The following is a 21,062-nucleotide window of genomic DNA, read 5'->3' on the forward strand; positions in this document are numbered from 1 at the left end:
TGTATTTTATTAGAGATAGGGTCTCACTGAGTTGCCTAGGGCCTTGTCATTGCTGAGGCTGGCTTTGAACTTGCAATCCTCCTGTCTCAGCCTCCCAAGCTGCTGGGATTACAGGCTTGCACCACTGCACCAGGCAGGAGTCTGATTTCTTAAAGCAGTTTACTTTTGGATCATTTTTAGAGTAGATGAATATGCTTAGTTCTCAATGTCTGACACCATTCCTAAACCAGAATGAGTTTAAGTCACATTCATTTCTAAACTATCACACTCAAGAGTAGTACAAATCTATGGAATTTTCCCATTATCTTCAATCTAGACATTTAAAAAAAAAAAACCTTGATGTCCCCTTAAAAATTGGAATATTCAATCAGTATAACTGAGATTTCAACTCTCATCCTAGCTTTTTTTTTGGTCCTGGGGACTGAACCGAGGGGAGCTTTACCACTGAACTATATTCCCAACCCTTTTTATTGTTTATTTTGAGAAATGGTTTTGCTGAGTTGCCTGCCAGGCTGGCCTTGGAATTAGAATCCACCTGCCTCAGCCTCCTGAATATCTAGGATTAACAGAAATGTACAACTTTGTCTGGCTCTTTTTTTTTAGATTATCATCAACAATTCAGTCCTGGCATAATCCTTATGATTATCAATATTCCCATCACTTTGAACTGTCCTGGGTTTCATAATATTCTTCCTTATATGTGTCAAGATTCATATTGAATTCATGGGTTATAAAAAGATTTAGTTTTTGCACCTGTCTGTAAGTCTTTGTGTACAAGTTAAAAACTATACCCAAGTGCTACTATGGCCTTTAATGATAACCTGACATTTAATATTGATTTTCATTTTACTCTTAAGAAAGCTTAAAGATATTGTAATCATAACCAATTAAAATGAAGTTCTAAAACTCAGTCGCTTTAGTCTGGGATGTGGCTGATTCTTGAGAAATCTGTCTGGAACTTTTCAGCTGTGAGGAACCTGATGTAGCCTTTGGCTGTTGAGAAAACTTTGCACTTCATTTCTCATAGTTCTGCTTTTATGTGGTACCAAGGATCGAACCCAGTGCCTCATGCATGCTAGGCGAGCACTCTACCACTGAGCCACCACCCCAGCCCTCTCATAGTTCTGCTTTTAAAACATATGGGACAGAGTTGGGCACAGTGGCACACACCTGTAATCCCAGTGGTTTGGGAGGCTGAGGCAGGAGAATCGTGAATTCAGAGCCAGCCTAAGTAAAAGCGAGGTGCTGAGCAACTCAGACCCTGTCTCTAAATAAAATACAAAATAAGGCTGGGGATGTGGCTCAGTGGCTGAGTGCCCCTGAGTTCAGTCCCCAGCATTCCCTCCCTCAAAATGTGGGACAGCTGTATTTCTTTGTATTTACATTTACATCATAACATTGTAAAACATATTTCAAATAATTGTGGAATTTTGGCTTTTCTGGTTTAATGGGATGTTCTATATGTCATATATACTTTTGAGATACTAGAGCTTGGGAATGGTAGATTTCACCTATTCTCTTGAATTATGGGGAGGCTTGATTGTAAAAGATTGTGTATAAATGGTTTTCAAAGCATGTATGAAGTAAACAACTATGAAAGGAATCTACATATGAGCTGGTTAATTGAATCTCCTCCAATGAACTTAAATTCTTATTTAAATAATATGCATAATATTTTGTGATCCATTCACTCAACAAATTTCTTTTGAGCTGTTGGTATACTAGACGCTGTTTTGGGAGCTTAGTGATAAGCAAAATTGGATTGGTGTCTGTTATTCTAGAAAGAGAAGACATGAATTGACTAAAAAGACAATTCCAATAATGCTAAGTTCTATTGGGAAACTTGGGTAGCCCCAGGGAAGGCTTCTTGGAGGAAGTGATATTTATGCTGAAATCTAAAAGATGGAGCATGTAGGTTGATGAATTTCTTCTCAAGGTCATGAGAGCTAGGGCTGGGGATGTGGCTCAGGTGGTAGCGCGCTCGCCTGGCATGCGTACGGCCTGGGTTCGATCCTCAGCACCACATACCAACAAAGATGTTGTGTCCGCCGAGAACTAAAAAATAAATATTAAAAATTCTCTCTCTCTCTCCTCTCTCACTCTCTCTTTAAAAAAAAAAAAAAAAAGGTCATGAGAGCTGGAGGTCAGAGACTGGGTGGGTTATTAAAGTTGTCAGGGGCCACATAATCCAGGCTGAGGTAGAGAGTTTATCCTTCCTCTTAAGGGCATTTGTAGATCCATAAGTAATACAACCACAAAATATATATATTACACATAGACCCCTTGTCAGTTATGAGAAATAACATTTCCTCTCATGTTTATATATTCTTTGTTATGCTTTTTTTCCATGTTCAATGTGATGATTAATAGCATTATTGTGGAAGGTTGCTTTGTGATAGTTTTATTGTTGGAGTTGTGATTTTAAAAAGTTCTTTTGTCATGATGGCATTATGCTTGTCATATATTATGGTCCTGTGGCTTTTTTGAAAACAAATCACTTTAATCATTGTTTGTTTTAGGGAAAAATGACAATTTTAATTTGAAAATGGAAAAAATATCTTGTCTTTTAAAAATGTAAGTGAAATTCATCTGTAGCTTTATCTCTGTGCTGTATAGATGATACTGGGTTATTAAAGTGCATAATTTTAAGTTTTTGGATGTTTTTAATTTTCTGTGTTATGAATTACTATTTGAATAGTGGGTACAGGAGATTTAATTCTGTTTAGAATATTAGAACTAAAATTATCAGCACCAATTGGAGTTCAATAAATGAGTATAAGCAGTAGTAAAAACATTTACACAGGCAACGGTGAGGTGCTAAGCAATTCAGTGAGACCCTGTCTCTAAATAAAATACAAAATAGGGCTGGGGATGTGGCTCAGCGGTGGAGTGCCCGCCTCTTTGTCACTCACCAATTTAAAATTTTCTTGAAATGTTGTAATGTAAATTATTGAGAGTTATCTCTACTCCATTTTTTGTGAGTGGTAAAAATGGAATGGAGTGTGTTTTAGTACCAATGCTTGAAGTGGAACTGGATTTGTGATGGTCTACATATAGAAAAAAAGCATCAGCTTTGATTATTTCAGTCTCTGACCTGTGGTAGTCTTAACAAAGTAAATAAAAAGACCATGGAGTCTGGAGTTTTTGATAGTCAGTTCTTCCATGACCACTTTTATACTTAAATGGTCAGTGAATTTCAAAATTATTTTAGTCATAGTTAATTGGACAATGTGCATTCTGGTGAGTACAGATGTATACTTGATATTAGAATAATCTTGGTGAAATTAGAAATAATCTTGGTGAAATGTTTCTTTGCAATTTTACTTAGTGGTATATTCTTATTCATTTGTGATAATGTAGTATATTTCACTTATATTTCTTGGTTAGAAGAGTATCTCATATATATATTTGAGAAGGCTGTTTACAATTGTGTATTCTCTATTAAAAGAATAATTTCTTGGGCTGGGGTTGTAGCTTAGTGGTAGAGTGCTTGCCTAGCACATAGGAGGCTCTGGGTTCGATCTTTATTACCACATAAAAATAAATAAAGATATAGTGTCCATCTATAACTAAAAAAATAATTAAAAAAGAGAATTATTTCTTCACATCAGGGTATTATAGTTAATGATTTTATACCCTTTCTGTCCATAAATGTGAGGATAATTGACCACGTATTTGCCTTTTTCTTGGTGGGCTAATCATGAAGTTTTACTTGATTGATTTCAAGAACATGAGTAGTTAAGAACCTGGTGGTTATGGGGCTGTGGCTGCGGCTCAGAGATAGCACACTTGGCTAGCACGTGTGAGGCATTGGGTTTGATTCTCAGCACTGCGTATAAATAAATAAAATAAAGGTCTATTAGCAACTAAGACACATTAAAATTAAAAAAAAAAAAGAAAAAAAAGAACCTGGTAGTTATGAGGAGTGAGTGAGTTAGTGTAGCTAATAGTTAGAACATGTCCCAGTTCATGGTAAGTGAGATATATACATATATCTATATCTGTATAAATGTTGTCTTTTTCATTGTTGCTGTTATTATCTATTTATAAATACTATTATCTGAGTCTTATTATTTCATTCTCAAGTTGATCTTGTAAAGATGATTTCTTTTTGTATATTTTGTTTAAGAAAGTGGGTATTTATTTTTTAAAAAAATTTTAGTTCATCTGTTGATTATATAAAATAAAATAATATATCACTATTACATTTGCTTGATAAACTTTAAAAAGCATTTAAAAAGAATTTTTGAGTGAAGTAACATTTGGAAACTGCCAAAATTAGTATATTACTAAACACAAGGACTAGTCTAGCCAAGTGTGAGCTTGATTGCGTCTTGACAGATGTTAAAACATTGTGTTCACCTGTCTTCCCAACTGGTGTATGTGGTGAGTTGGAGGGGTTAGAGATTGGAGAGTTGGATGTATGTGATAATTGTGAAGCATATACTTAGGAAGTAGCTGTTAACATTGCACTTTTATCAAGTGGGAACATTGAAAAAAAATCTTAAAAAAATCTGAAGAAGTTAGAAGGAGTTTTGCAAAATAGTATCTTTGAAGTAGGTGGTTTAGAATATGAGTTTCATGTGTTAATTTTTTTCATCATCTGTGAATTTTTACTTAGTTATTTTTATGCACTGAAATTAGGGATTGTGCACATGTAATTCTGATTAGCAGTGAAACCTGTATTTAGTCTTTCTACACTTAAATTATTTTTCTCCTTCATGGACTGTTATGGTTATTATAATGTCCTAAACACTAATTTTTAAACAATTTTTTTTTTAGTTGAAGATGTACCTTTATTTTATTTATTTGTATGTGGTGCTGAGAATCGAACCCAGGGCCTATACACGTGCTAGGCAAGCGCACTACCACTGAGCTACAATCCCAGCCCCCCAAACACTAATTTTTTTATACTTATCTCAAGATAATGACTATTGTCATTGACATGTCTACAGCTTCTATCAAGGCTAGAAAATGTATTCACCTTGTAGATTTTTTTCTTTCATAATGAATTCAAATAAAATAAGTGGCCAAATGAACATGTTCATAAAAGCAAAATATACAGGTTTTTGAAGTAGGCATATAATAAGAGAAATGAAGGCTTTAAGAAGTCATTGACAGTTTAGTAAGTGTGATTGGACTGAGATGTCAACCAGAATTCTCTCTTCCATGTTCCTTTCTTGAGCTCGTAGATGCTGAAGTTATGTTCTACTAAAGAATTTGAGGGTGCAGCGGCACAGGACTGTAACCCTAGCAGCTCAGGAGGCTGAGGCAGGAGGATTGCAAGTTGAAAGCCAGCCTCAGCAATTTAGGAAGTCTCTAAGCCACTTAGCAAGACCCTATCTTAAGGACTGAGGATGTGGCTCAGAGGTTAAGTGCCTTGGTTCAGTCTCCATTAAAAAAAAAAAAAATGAATAAAGGCCCAGAGACTAGAAAGTAAAAGCTTTAGTCATTTTAGGTAAGTACTGTTTGAATCCAGCTTTATTGACGTTTGAGGAGCAGTGCCTGTAGTTTTTTTTCCCTCTCTGTTCATTAACATTTTTTTCTCAAAATTATAAAATTGATCTTATACTCTCAGAAATGACAATAAGTGAAGAACAATTTTCCAATAATTTTCTCCACAAACTAGAAAACTAAATAATCATTAACAGAAAATTGTGAAAACAAAACAACTGAAAGTAAATGTAGAGAATAAGAATACAGGTACTAAAGATAAGTCTTTAAACCTTCTAGAATACATAGTGCAGAAGTGATGCAGCCATCAAAGTTGAACTGAGAAAATGCATTTCCTCCACACACACGAGGAAAGGTTAGAGGTGTAGTCATTGGCTAGTACAGTTGGCAGCAGCATTTGTAATGATTTTATAGGTGTCAGTCCATAGATAGCCTATTCCCTGGAGAAAAGCAGCTCAGGATATGGAACCAGGAAGGGCATGGGGGTTCGGGGAGGGAGAGATAGAGACAGACATAGAGGGAGAGGGACAAGACAGATTGTACTGGAAAAATACATTTTGACTTATCTTTTTTTCCTCTTCATATTTTTCCCTCTCTTAGTTGTTTTGCAGGCTTATTTAGGCCATACAGAACTATAGCCAGGTTAGAAATAGAAGAAGCATCTGGGATGCTAGAGAGGTTGATGATTAAGACACAAAGATGCTTAAAGTTATGGGAAGAGGTTTATTTATTTTTAATTTTTAAAAAAATATATTTTCTTAGTTGTAGATAGACATAATACCTTTATTTATTCGTTTATTTATTTGTTTGTTTTTGGTACTGGGAATTGAACTCAGGGGCACTCAACCACTGAGCCACATCCCCAGCTCTATTTTGTATTTTATTTAGAGACAGGGTCTCACTGAGTTGCTCAGCGCCTCACTTTTGCTGAGGCTGGCTTTGAACTCAGGCTCTTCCTGTCTCAGCCTCCTGAACTGCTGGGATTACAGGTGTGTACCACCATACGTGGCTATTCTTTTATTTTTATGTAGTGCTGAGGATCGAACCTAGTGTCAGAGATGCTAGTGTCAGAGATGCTAGGCAATCACTCTATCACTGAGGTACAACTCCAGCCTGGTAAGAGGTTTATGAGTTAGAAGACATCTTGGAATTGCATCCAGTTTTCCTTGTAAGCTGGGTGATCTTAGTTATACAAATGACCTTCTCAGTGCCTCAGTTTGCTCATCTGTGAAGTGGTGATAATATCTTCCTTTCAGGATTCATTTGAGAGGTAATGTGTGTGAAATTCCCAGAGCAGTACCTGACATGTAGTATGTACTTGCTCATTGACAGTTGTCATTATTCCACCTATGAGGTTAGGGTCCATGACCATTCCCAATGTCTAGGATAGTATCTCCTTACATCCTCACTGCTCAATGAGTACTTGTTGAATGAAACCATCCTTTTTATATTGTATATAAAGCTATACTAATTTTTAGTACAGTATTTTCATTCTTTTTTATTTTCTAGTTTATATCTTAAATGTTTTTTTTTTTTTTTTAATGGTGCTAGGGATTGAACCTAGGGCCTTGTGCATGGGAGGCAAGCACTCTACCAACTGAGCTATATCCCCAGCCCTTAAATATTCTTCTAGAGTTTTTTTTTTAATTTATAAATAGTGTTTTGTATAAAACATTTGTGTAATCAACTGAGTATAGCTTTAAAGACAAAGGTTTGTGATTGTGACCACCTCCACTAACAGGAAGGTCACGGTGCTTTGGACAGAATAGTCTTTGAAAGGGCTGAGATTGTCACAGGTTGCCAAACACTTGAAAGGCTTTGAGAGGAAGTTTCCTTTTGTAGTTTTATTATGAGTCTCTTCAGCTGTGTCTGATGCTGGCAGTGTCTAGTGTGTAGGAGATATGGAATAAAATGTTGACAGAATAAATGAATTTGACAGTGTTTCATATATCAAGATTTAATGGGGTCTTTATTGGATAGTATTTATTTGATTAGTTTTGAAAAGCAGAAAACAGTATACAGGCATTAAATGAATTTCAGTGCAGCCTTGATAATAAAACCAACTCAGTATCCTGTCACATCTTGTGCTTAGACTGGGTAGGTATTTGCCATTCCTTAAGAATTGTTGCTGGCACTAACATGGCACTTAGCAACTCCTTTCTTGAAATCACCACAGGGAACGCTAATCTAGAATCCAGGACCTAAAGAGTGTTGTCTTCATACAGTCTCCTGGGTGAGTACATGGAGCATATGTGAGTGGAGGAGTGAGCTATGGGACAGAGGATGGTATTCTAGTACTTTCTCTCACCCTGGCCACTCTTGCCTTATATGGATATATGTCAGTTCAGACACCAGTTCTGGCTCATCATGATTAATGAAAGATAAGCTCTATAAATTTCCTATTCTGGTCTTCTGTGTAGTTTCTCTTTCCTCTTAGATGGACAGTCTATGTTTTTGTTTAATAAGTTTTCAGGAAATTTAAAAAGCTTCTTTTAATTCTTTAATAAACAAATGTAACTAAAAAGGAGAAGTTTTTTTAGAAAAGCAAAAATAGTTAAAAAAAAAAGAAAAAAATGTAAAATGGAAAAGTTTGTGTTTGTTGGGTTAGGAATTCTTTCCTTCTTCTATCTCCAGCCTCTCAACCACCTCAATTGTTACTTTTTTTTTTTTTTTAAATACACAGGAAGAATTGAATTTTGTTTTTTTTGAGAGAGAGCGAGAGAGAATTTTTGTAATATTTATTTTTTAGTTTTCGGTGGACACAACATCTTTATTTTATTTTTATGTGGTGCTAAGGATTGAACCCAGCGCCCCACGCATGCCAGGCGAACGCGTTACCGCCTGAGCCCCATCCCCAGCCCCAGGAAGAAGTGAATTTTAGGCAATCTGTGCTTCCATCCCTTCACTATGGTGTATAATTAAGAGGTGGCAGGAAGGATATATTGTGGTCCTCTAAATTCTTAACATGAGAAGCATACTTGGTATTTCATATTTTAGAAAGATTTTAAAGTATTTGCAGAGATTTTCTTTATTACTAGAAACTTCATTTTCCAGGCTCTTCATTTCCTGAGAAATGCATAATTTGATAAGACTCAGTTTGTCTTTGTGGTTTGTACTTGAAAGTGGTACAGTATATATTCTAAATAGGCTAGTGCATGACCCTGAGAGGCCTTTCTTTGGTGAGTATATATTCAGAAACAGGGGTAATCAAGATCTGTCTCCAGGAATTTTCTTTCTTCCAAGAGATTCATTTCCACATGTCAAATATAAACTGGGTCCATAAACTCTGGTGAGTATTTTCATTTAGCCATCCAAACAATTTTGGTTTCAGATCCAAAAAAGGTAATTTCCCCCCAAGCTATTTAATAGTTAAATTTCCTTTTTTGTTTCTTCTTTGTTTTTTCTTTTTAGGGAGAGTGGGGTCTTACTGCTTCTCTTTGGTGATCATGGATGAGCTATTTGTGAAATCAAGCCATTTTAATACTTAAACTGAACATCAGAGTTTGGAAAGCTCTGATGGCAGATTACTCATGTGGGACCATTCTGCTTGACCACAGGGGCAGCAAGGGGAGGAAAGAAAAATAATTTATTATTTATTTTTTTGAAGTGCTGGAAATGGAACCCAGGGCCTGATACCTAGTAGCAAAAGTACATTACTGCTGAGCCACATTCCCAGCCCCAGAATTATAAATATATAATATTTTAGTTCTAAAAATTGTAGCATCTGATGATTAGATTTAGAAATAGAAGGAGATTCAAGGAAACTGTGATCATCCTTTTTTTTTTTTTTTTGTATCAGGGATTGAACTCAGAGGCACTCGACCACTGAGCCACATTGTATTTTGTATTTTATTTAGAGACAGGGTCTCACTGAGTTGCTTATCACCTCACTGTTGCTGAGGCTAGCTTTGAAGTTGTGATCCTCCTGCCTCAGCCTCCTGAGCCGCTGGTGTTAAAGGTGTGCCCCATCATGCCCAGTTAATAGTGATCAATTTTGAGGTATAGGAATGGGAGATTTTACTTTCTACCTTGACATTAAAAAGGCTAAAAAAACATAAGGGTAGTCATGTGTTTTAGATCTGGCTGCTTTCCAACTAATAGGAAGTGAGCAAATTAGTGGTAGCAAAAATATATGAACACTGGTGATCATTAGATTAAGCCTTTATATAGTAAGTTACAATGTGAGGAAAGACTCCTCCTGTAGAGGAGTCTTTCAATACATTGTAAATGCTTATGCTCTATTATTTGAGATATATATGTTTATCTGTCCTTCCATCCATCCTCCATCTACCCACCCATCATCCTTTTGCCTATCCAACTGTATCAGCTAAGAAAGAGAAGTACAACTTGAGACCTCTTTGACATAATTGGTTTCTTTTCTGTAACGAGAACTAAGTTGTTCATCTATACAGGTAATGTTGGAAAAGTATTATTTTCGATTTTTGGCAGGAGGGTCAAGTACTTGGTAGTTTTAAGAAATAGTGTGTAGGACTTTAAAAAGTCAATCTGTTGGTATGAAATTTTTTATTCTCATAGTTTTCTGAAATTCTTAGTGTTTTCATTGCACAAAGTACTCGGCTTCCTGGTTGTCATACTATACTTTAACGAGCTACACAGTAATTTGTAAATTATGTTCTTTCCTTTTCTACTCATCAGCTCATTAACACCATGCCCATTCTGTGTAAATTTACTTTAAGATTGAAATTTTGTTTTTTGTGTAATACTATTAGAGAAATCAAGAGAGCTTAGTGGTTTGCATTTGATTTTTAGGATATTTAGTTACTGAATCAGATTTTGCTGCTTAACAACCCCCTGCAAAACTTGGTGGCTTAAAACAACAACCATTTATTTAGCTCACCATTCTGTGGTTTGGCAATTGGGCCTGGGATTAGCTGTGGGATGGATCTTATCTCCTTCAGTCTTGCTTATGTACTTGTAGTCAGCTGGCAGTTGATGGAGTCACTCATGTATCTAAGGCTGACTGTTGGTTGGCTGGGGCTGTAGGAGTCCCTGAGCTCTGTGAGTCTTGTTTACCTAGCAGGTTAGCGTGGGCTTCTCCACATGGTGATTGTGCACTTCTTTAGAGCAGCAGGAGAGGTAAAGTGCACATGTGTTAAGCACTTTTCACATTTTTATTTGCATTATGTTTGCTGTTATCTCACTGGCCCAAGCAAGTTACAAGGCATCTGGAAATTCCAAGGATAGAAAAAGACTCCCTACTCGTCATAGGAGGAGCTCTAAAACTGTACTACAAGTGGCATGAGTATAAGGATGGAAAGAATCTGTGGCCCTTTTTGCAGTCTGCTATAAATGTTCTTGATGGCATCATATCGGTTCAGTGGATATTCTCTATTTTGAACTTACCTAGAATTCAGGGGGTTGGGGTATAGCTCAGTTGGTAAAGTGCTTGCCTTGCATGCAAAAGGCCCTGGGTTTCATACCCAGCACCACCAAAAAAAAAAAAAAAAAAGTAAAAAATAACAACAAAAAAGTATCTAGAATTCACTCACTTCTTACTGCATCCTCTGTCACCTCCTAAACCACTGTCATCTTTTGCCTGCTAACAGGGTTTCTGCTTCCATCTTTGTCCTTATGCTCCACAGAGCAGCCATGGTAAACTTTTAAAATTAGAACTCAAGTTGGGCATCAATGTAATCCCAGCAACTCAGAAGGCTGGAGCAGGAGGATTGTAAATTGGAGGTCAGTCTCAGCAATTTGTGAAGTCCTAAAGAGTTTAGCCAGACCCTGGCTCAAATAAAAAATGAAAAGGGCCAGGTATGTAGCTAGCTCAGATGTAAGGTGCTCCTGGGTTTAATCCCCAGTCCCCCCCCCCCCCCCAAAAAAAAAAATTAGGTGGTGGCTCCTCCTGATAGCTGAAATGATGGCTGAGTCTCAATCTTGCTGGGCTAGAGGCAGCTGATCTCCCCTGTTCTGATGCTCAGCTAGACTAGCCTAATGATCTTAATGAAGGATTCATCCTATCCCTCTTAAATTTTTAACAGATTTTTAGTTTGATGATATTTTAGTCTTTAGGAATATAATTATTGTATAATTCTTGTTTATGTAAATGCATAAATATATATAGGTTTGTGTTATGAGGAGGGTGGAACATGGAGCAGATACTCTAAGCTGGATCGTAGAGGCTAAGGTAGTTGTTACTATCTCCTGGTAATCTTGAAATTCCTGCAAACCCCAAAGTGATTTTTACTCAGGCCTATGTATCAAATTGCTTATGTCCCACTGTGCTAAATTTCCTCTGAGCTTTACCCAACCCAGGCATGAAATTGTTGTCCTCTAAGTGTAATTTGTCCCTCACTTACTTTCCCATAACTGATTATCAGGCTTTGAATCTGGATTCTGTTCATCCACAGTTTACCATATGCAGGCATGTGTTTGTAACATAGCTAGTCCACTTATTTGGAATAATGAGATGGATAAGGATGAATAGGAGGAAAGGCACTTTGGCTTCATAAAATAATCTGAATCACAGAATATTTTAAAATAAAGACAATTATGATTTTTAAAAAATTATAGTGCATATGATAGACTAAGATATAACTGGGACATGAGCCATGGAAGCAAAATGATGGAAGTATTTTTATTTTATTTATTTTTAATGCTTTCATTAGTGTATTATAGTTATACATAAAAGTGGGGTGCATTTTGACATAATCATAGGTGTGTGGAATATAATTTGCTCCATTTCAGTCCCCAATGCTTCCTCTTTCCCTTCTCTCCCCTAGTCCTTTTCTTCTACTCTACTGGTCTAATAATGGAAGTATTTATAATTCACAGTGGGATGATCTAAGTTCATCAGCAATTTTTCTTTTTTTTTTTTTTTTGTACTGGGAATTGAACTCAGGGGCACTTGACTGCTGAGCCATATCCCTAGCCCTATTTTGTATTTAGAGACAGGGTCTCACTGAATTGCTTAACACCTTGCTAAGTTGCTGGGCTGGCTTTGAACTCTCCATCCTCCTGCCTCAGCTTTCAGAGCCACTGGGATAACTGGTGTGTACTACTGTGCCCAGCAGCATTATTTATTTGCCTCAGAATTTGAATAATCTGAGAAATCTAATTTTTTCAAACCTTTGATTTGAATTAGTTACTGATTTTCGTATTAAATCCTCCCAATTTGTAAGTATCTGAAAATGTGCTCCTGTGTACTAACTTGTACTGGATTAGAATCATTTTTGAAGTCTAAAATGTAAATTTTGAAGAGGATAAACTGAGACATGAAACTTATTGCTTCCTTTCTCTGGCTATTTTGGATAATTCTGTTTGGAGCTGTCTCATGATTCAGAAGTGGATGGGTGTGTACTATGTTTTGTTATCCTAAAGCTGGGTTTTAAATTTTGAGACAGGGGGCTGGGGATGTGGGGTAGCGAGCTCGCCTGGCATGCGTGCGGCCCGGGTTCGATCCTCCAGCACCACATACAAACAAAGATGTTGTGTCCGCCAATAACTAATAAATAAATATTTAAAAAAAAAATAAATTTTGAGACAGGGTATCACTAAGTCCCTGAGGCAGGCCTGGAACTTGTGATCCTCTTGCCTTAGCTTCTGGAGTTGTTGGGGTTACAGGCGTGAGCCATTGCATCTCCAGCAAGCTGGTTGAGTTAGAAAGCTGGGAATCAAAGCAAATAATTCAGTGAAATGAGGGTGCTGAAAATGACTGCAGGGATTATGGAACTGTTCTGGATTCTGGTCTATTATGATAGGAAAGGAAAGGACTAAGAATATACATTCTGGGGTCAGACCAGCTAAAGTTTTAAATCCACTTGTACTATTTACTTGTTGGAGTGATCTTAGAAAAGTTATTTAACTTTTACCTCTATATGTCTCAGTTTCCTTGGTGGTTAAAAAAAAAAAAAGGTGGTGGGGTAGCACAGTTGAGTTGCATTTTAGGAGTTGTTCTAAAGATTAAATGCTGTGTGTAAGAGGCTAATTACTATCATATCACAAAGTAGAGCACATAGTAGATGCTAAGGCAGTAAGTATTACCTCATATTTAGGGGACATATTTTTCTCAAGAATTCAGGAAAATGATGATACTACAAGGACTTAAACGGGTACCTAGAGCGTAGTCTTCTATGACATTTTGGCCCCTACAAGAATATGGAATGCTGTTTGTGAGAGGGAAAGAATGAAGGGTAATAGCCAGAGGGAAGAGGTTGCTCAGCATTCACAAAGACTGAAGCTGTTGGGAATAGTCAGTGACATGCTTTGTAGAGGAATGGGCAGGACATTTTACATGTGTACAGTGGCTCCAAATAAGTATGCAAAGTATGCAAGGAGGGAAAACCCCACACCTGGTAATCAAGGTCAAGAGCTAGATGGGCAGAGAGAGAAACCTTGTGTGTGTAAAGAGCATGTGTGTTTGAGAGTGGAGCTGGATGGGCGTTTAACAGCGGGTTTGCAGGCTTGGTTCAGGCAATCGCTTTGGATTCCAAGGGCAAATAGAAGCCCTGAAGCTAGGTTTCCACAAACAGGAATGATATAAATAAACTAAGGCTGAGAAAGAATTGAGTCATTCCTGTTGGTTTATGATAGAGGCCTAGTTTCTCAAAGTTAACCAGTCAAGTGCCCCGAGGCATAAGAGAATGACCCTGTAATTTCTTTGTGAAGTCTAGTTTTTAGTTTAAAAATTTGGGGAGTTTTGTATTTCATAATTGGTTATGAATTGAGTATCCTTTATCTGAAATGCTTGGGACTAGAAGTGTTTTGGATTTCAGATTTTTGAATATTTGCATATGCATAATGAGATATCTTGGAGGATGGAACCCAAGTCTGAACATGAAATTCATTTATGTTTCATATATTCCTTATACATATAAAAGATAATTTTATGCACTATTTTTAGTGTGCTTGCTTTTTGACTGACATAGGCCATGTTTGGAATATTCTATTTGTGAGGTTATATTGCACTTAAAATTTTTTGGATTTTCAGATTAGTGCTCAATTTGTGGATTTTTTTTTTTTCCATTCTAAAAGTTGCTGTTTTTAGTAAAGCTAATTGTTTCAGGGAGGAGTTCCAAGCTTATCCTGTGACTTCTTAAAGGGGTCCCTGAAGGCAACTAGCAATTGGATGGCAGGAAAGATGGGTTTTTAGCAGGGGCTTCCTACTCAAAGTTGGCTTCTTATGCCCTAAATAACTTTCTAAGGTATCTGAGGAGGTTTTGAAAGCCCATTCATAGTTCTTTATTGCTCAGTGCTTACCTGAGCTACTGAGATTTTTCCTCCCTAGCATGCATTAGCACCTAGAACAGGAAGTAATGGGTGTGTGTTTAATATTCTTGTTCTCTCAGACAGTGTGGTGTTTCTAAGCTGCATTTCTGAGGCAGTTCCTGTGACTCACTCTGTTGACCTCTCTCTGCCCTTCCATTTTCTTTTCCCTGGCCTAAAATACCCAATCTCTTTTTGATAGCTTTTATATTTTAACATTTTTAATGAGATATAATTTATATACCATACAGTTCTCCAACTTACAATGTTTAGTATATTCATAGGGTTGTGCAGCTATCACCATGGTTCAATTTTGGAGCATTTTATCTTCTTAAAAGATTCCTTATCCATTGTTTATCATGCCTCATTCTCCTACATCTATCCCTGACAACCTCATCCCAAGGCTACTCCTGATCTGTCTACTTTCTGTCTGTATAGAATTGGCTATTCTGGACATTTTATATAAGCAGAATAATGTAATATGTTACCCTTTGTGACTAAGGTCTCTCACTTAGCATCTGGTTTTAAAATTTCTTCATGTTTTAGTTTTTCCTTTTTATTGTCAAGTAATATTCCATCATACCTATTTTGTTTATCCATTTATCAGTTGATGAACATTTGGGTTGTTTCCACTTTTTGTTTTTTTATGAATAATGCTAGTATGAATGTTCATGTACCAGTTTTGTGGATATAGTTTCAAGTTTGTTTTTGGGTAAACAAAAGAGCAGGATTGCTAGGTCATAAGATAACTCTTTGTTTAACATTTTGAGGAACTGCTAAACTGTTTTCCAAAGTTGCTGCACCATTTGGCATTACCACTAGTACTCTCCGAGGGATTGTTTCTCTACAGCCTTGCTAAGCCATGCTCTTTTTTGATTATAGCCATCATTTTTTAAAAATATTTTTTTTTTTAGTTGTAGATGGACACAATATCTTTATTTTTTATTTTTATGTGGTGCTGAGGATCGAACCTAGTGCCTCAGGCATAGGAGGCAAATGCTCTACCACTGAGCAACAACCCCTACCTCAATTATAGCCACCATACTGGTGTGATTAGCATTTCCCTGACTAACATCTTTTCCTGAGCTTCTTGGCCAATTTGTATATCTTCTTGGAAAAATGTTTATTCAAATCCTTTGCCTTTTTTTTTTTTTTTTTAAGTTACCCCGGGTTAAGAATTCTTTTTGTATTCTGGAGCAAGTCTCTAATCAAAAAGATGACATATGGATATTTTCTGCCACTCAGTGCTTTGTCCTTTCTCTATATACCGATTATCTGTTTTTTCTTTAGTTGATTGTTTTTGGTCATTGCTTTTTTTTTTTTCTTTTGGGTACTGGGGATTGAACTCAGGGGCACTCAGCCACTGAGCCACATCCTCAGGTCTATTTTTGTATTTTATTTAGAGATATGGTCTCACTGAGTTGTTTAGCGCCTTGCTTTTGCTGAGGCTGCCTTCGAACTTGCGATCCTTCTGTCTCAGCCTCCCAAACCGCTGGGATTACAGGTGTGTGTCACTGTACCCAGTTTGCTCATTGCTTTTTTTTTTTTTTTAAATATTTATTTTTTAGTTGTAGTTGGACATAATACCTTTATTTGTTTGTATGTAGTGCTGAGGATGGAACCCAGGGCCCCGCGCTTGTTAGGCAAGTGTGCTATCACTGAGCCACAACGCCAGCCCTGTTCATTGCTTTTTAACCCCTACTGATTTTGAGTTGTTGTGTTAAGATTCAGAATACCTGGGTTTTAGTCAGTTTTTCGATGAACATGCTGGTTGACAGCATGTTCATGATAATTTGCCCTGCCACACCAATCTGTGCTCCACAAAAGAGATCTTTTCTTCTGGGCATGATGTATATCTATAATTCCAGTGACCTGGGTTGGGGGATTGAGAAAGGAGGATCACAAGTTTGAGGTCAGCCTCATCAACTTGGTGAGATCCTGTCTTAATTAAAGAGGACTGTGGCTTAGTGTTAAGTGCCCTTGGGTTCAATACCTCCCCCTACCCCAGATATTTTCCTCAAAAACCCAAGTTGATTATATTATTTCCTCTACACAAATGTTCTTCTGTTTCCTGTCCATGAAAGATAAAATCTAATGCTTTTATTTGGCATTTAAAACTTTTACAGACTGATCACTCTATTTTTTCAGCGTATCTTCTCTGTACTCCATCTCAAGTTGAAGGTCTCACCTAAATCTAAGTCAGTCATATCATTGTCCTACTTCATGACTCTGTGAATTTTTTTTTTTTCTTCACTGAGAATGCCTTCCACATCCCCTACCTCTCTTTATGTAGTAAATACTCTTTTAGAATCTAAAGAAATGTTTATATTGTACTATGCAGCGTCTGGTGGCCCTTTTGCTGAATGAATGAATGAAATAAACAATACCTTTTCTTGAAAGCCTTGCCTGGCTTTTTATGCAAAGTTGTTATTTCCTTGCTTGGATTCCTAAGGTATATATTTCACATTATAATAACCTTCATATCGATTAGTAATTTATTTATAGTATTTCCTCTTTCACTTGATAACTTGTCCACTGTGTCCCCACCTCAGTTTTTGGCAGGTGTAATGGTACAGTATGAGGTGGCCAGTAAATATCATCTGATAGAATGCTTTAATTGCTCTGTGGAACTCTTGTCAAGTTAAAGGGAGCACATTTACTTTAGATTACTGGTTGTTAGTTTTCACGAGCCAGCTTAGATTATAATTGTAGAGTATATTCAGAAGGCTCTGAAGATTTCAATGCTCAGTAAAGAATATTCTCCAGTTTGCATTCCAGATTTTATCAGAGACTGTTTGGAGATAGCTGGCACCAAAACCACAGCCTCCTTGCCTGGTTTTTTGAGTGTTTGGGGGGGAGGTGAGTGAATGGTGAAGCATTCAGTGTGTGAGCAGGCGGTTATTGTCACTATATTATGATAACATCAGTTCATGTGGATTTCCTCTGTTTTAAAGAAATCACCACCAAGTTTAATTACCTTTTGATCTTTAGAGCCATAAAGCTGATTTTAGTAACTTTGGAAACTTCTTTGGGAGTTACAAGATTAGATGATTTTAGTAATGCTTTAAGATTTCTTTTAGAGCAGTTTGTGCTGGTGTGCTGTTACAATCCCAGCAACTCAGAAGGCTGAGGAAGGAGGATCTCAAGCCTTGATACCTTATTGAGGCGGCCTTAAGCAGCTTAATGAGACCCTGACTCAAATAGAAAATTAAAGGAACTATGGAGTGTAGCTCAGTAGTTAAGTACCCCTGAGTTCAATCCCTGGGACCAAAAAAAAAAAAAAAAATTTTTTTTTCTTTTCAGTTCTAAGATTTCACAACTAAAGAGATTGCTTTCCCCATGATACATTTTTAAAATGTTTATTGTTTAGTTATAGTTGGACACAATACCTTTATTTTATTTATTTATTTTTATGTGGTGCTGAGGATTGAATCCAGGACCTTGAACGTGTTAGGTGAGCGCTCTATCGCTGAGCCACAACCCCAGCCCCCCATGATGCATTTTTTGATTATATTGATCCTCAATGATTTCTGACTTCTTAACCTAAGTCATACAAAACATAGCATGGTATCATGTATTTATTCAGCATACTTTGTGCTAGATGCTGCAGTGACAAAAATGACTCAATTTGTTTAACAGTGTTTATTGAACACATATTTTATGCTATGATTAAGATGGGCAAGGAACTTGCACTCTGCAGGTTGTTGCTTTTCATGGGTGTTGGTTTTCCTTCCCCAGTTAGACTATAAGATTTTTATTTTTTCTATTTCATTCCTCTAAACATCTAACATGCTGAGTAAATAGTCCTCAAGAATCACTTGATTGACTTCTTAGATGGAGTTGTTTTGATTGCCAAGAAAAACTCTTCCAAAGAAACAAATGGTGTTTGGAGAAATCAGAACTTTATAATTTGTACAGTAGATATAGGGGCTTAAATGCAAGTGACTGTTCTTGCATTTAAGCCCCTATAGGTAGTATGGTAGGAATAATCTGTCCTTGTGACAGATTGTTTTGGAAAAGAAGTTTGGAAGTAGCTCATAGAATCATTCAGAACTTCTCATACTTTCTGGCCCTTTTAAACAGATTTCATTTCTTTTTCTTTTTTTTTTTTTTAGAGAGAGAGAGAGAGAGAGAGAGAATTTTTAATATTTATTTTTTAGTTCTCGGCGGACACAACATCTTTGTTGGTATGTGGTGCTGAGGATCGAACCCGGGCCGCACGCAGGCCAGGCGAGCGCGCTACCGCTTGAGCCACATCCCCAGCCCCAGATTTCATTTCTGAATAATGAACTTATGTATTTAGATTTTGGACTCAGAGGACACTGACATGTGACTTCAGAACTGCCTGCTTAATTAGAACTTCAAAGAGGTTTTTCTGTTTTGCTTTGCTTTGCTCTTAAAACCAGGCGTTTCTTAGTAAAGCCCATTTGGGCCTTAACAGGGTGCTTGAGCTGATTGGGAATTTTTCCAAATGTTTTCCCTCTTATTCATCCATCTGAACCTCCTAAATAAGGGCTTTGAAAGCCCTCATACAATTCTCATAGTTTCATTATATCTAAGAGGAGACAAATTGTTTATGGTTTTCAGCTATGAAATTCATTAAAATATGTAATACTTTAAAATGCTTTAGGTGAAGGATAACAGTAGGAAGTATTAAAACAATCTCTTTTAAGACAGTGTCTTTCCTTGCAGTATAAGCGTGTGATTTTAGTGTACTGTTTTTGCCTTTATTGCTTTTTTTTTCTTTTGGTACTAGGATTGAACCCAGGGGCCTTAAACACTGACCACAAACCCAGCCCTTTTTAAAATATTTTGTTTAGAGACAGGGTCTTGCTGAATTGCTTAGGGCCTTGGCAAGTTGCTGATGCAGGCTTTGAACTCGTGATCCTCCTGCCTCAGCTTGACCAGCTGCTGGGATTACAGGTGTGCACTGCCATGCCCAGCTGCTTTTATTACTTTCTTATTGTGTTATCTCCTTGCTCTGGAACATATGTTTTTAATTTTTTTTTTTTTTTTTTTTGGTGCTGGGGATTGAACCTAGGGCCTTGTGCATGTGAGACAAACGCTCTACCAACTGAGCATTATCCCCAGCTGAAGGAACAGTTGTTTTCAAATCCCACTGTGCAGAAGAATCACCTGAGGAAATGGCTCCAGTTGTTGCTTTTCATCTATGTTTCCTAGTCTTGCTTACTCAGTACATCTTACCTGAGGAAGTGCAGGCCAGATGGTTTGGATGCCATGAGTCACAGATTGGCGGTTTATTTGGAAACATCACAATGTTCTTTTCTAATCCTACATGGGCCAGCTGGTGCCTCATACCCCATATTCTTTGATGGCCTCAGTGCCTTTGCTATATTCATTTTCCCTACAATGGAAATCTATCTTCTATCTCCATAGAACTTGGCCTAGGAGGTGGGCTTCCTAAAAAATCTTATCTGTCTAATCTAGTTCTCCTTGATGGTGCTTTCCTCCAAACTCTGTGCATAGGTAGTTTTATAAAATATTGCCAATTTTCCCTATGTGATTCTTTTAGGTATTTAGTGTATAATTTCTGATTTATGGTCTGTATTGCTCATCAGTCCATTTCCATTTACTGTCTTGCTATACTAGTTATATAAAATATACTATACTTATATAATATACTTATATATAATATACTTATAAAATATAATATACTTAAAATATACTATATATTTTAAGTCTCTCTCTCTATATACACATATATGTATATATGTGTGTATATATATATATATATATATATATATACACACACACACACACACACACACAGTTGTAGATGGACACAATACCTTTATTTTACTTATTTATTTTTATATAGTGCTGAGGATGGAACCCAGTGCCTCACACATGCCAGGCAAGCACTCTACCACTGAGCCACAACCCCAGCTCCTACATGGTATAATATTATGTGCAACTTTTGTTGTTATGTTTGAGATGGAGTCTCTCCCTATTTGCCCTTGCTGGTCTTCAACTCATGAGTTAAGGCAATCATCTTGCTTCAGCCTCCAGAGTAGTTGGGACTGCAGGTGTGTACCACCACCCTGGCTTCCTCTCTCTTTAATGTAAAAAATCATCCATTTCACTCTATGCATGGTTTTTTTTTTTTTTTTTTTTTTTGGTACCAGGGATTGAACTCGGGGGACACTGGACCACATCCCCAGCCCTACTTTGTATTTTAGAGACAGGGTCTCACTGAATTGCTGAGGCTGGCTTTGAACTTGTGATCATCCTGCCTCAGCCTCCTAAGCTGCTGGGATTACAGGTGTGTGCACTGTGCCTGAATCTATGAAGTTTTAAATGCCTTGAAAGTAGGAATAATCTTAAATTTTTTTTTGTTCTTCATAGCACCCAGTAACTTTTAT

General features: G+C 37.0%; 1 protein-coding gene and 1 pseudogene across 2 annotated transcripts in view; one reads left to right on the forward strand and one right to left on the reverse strand.

The window, feature by feature from the left end:
- Ppp2r5e (protein phosphatase 2 regulatory subunit B'epsilon) overlaps nucleotides 1–21,062 on the forward strand; it is a 165,655-nt gene that overhangs the window by 20,836 nt on the left and 123,757 nt on the right. The gene's annotated exons all lie outside the window — the stretch shown is intronic.
- On the reverse strand, nucleotides 684–800 carry LOC113180351 (small nucleolar RNA SNORA40; annotated as a pseudogene).

This window comes from Urocitellus parryii, chromosome 6 (assembly GCF_045843805.1).
Source record: "Urocitellus parryii isolate mUroPar1 chromosome 6, mUroPar1.hap1, whole genome shotgun sequence".
Classification (NCBI taxonomy): Eukaryota; Metazoa; Chordata; class Mammalia; order Rodentia; family Sciuridae; genus Urocitellus; species Urocitellus parryii.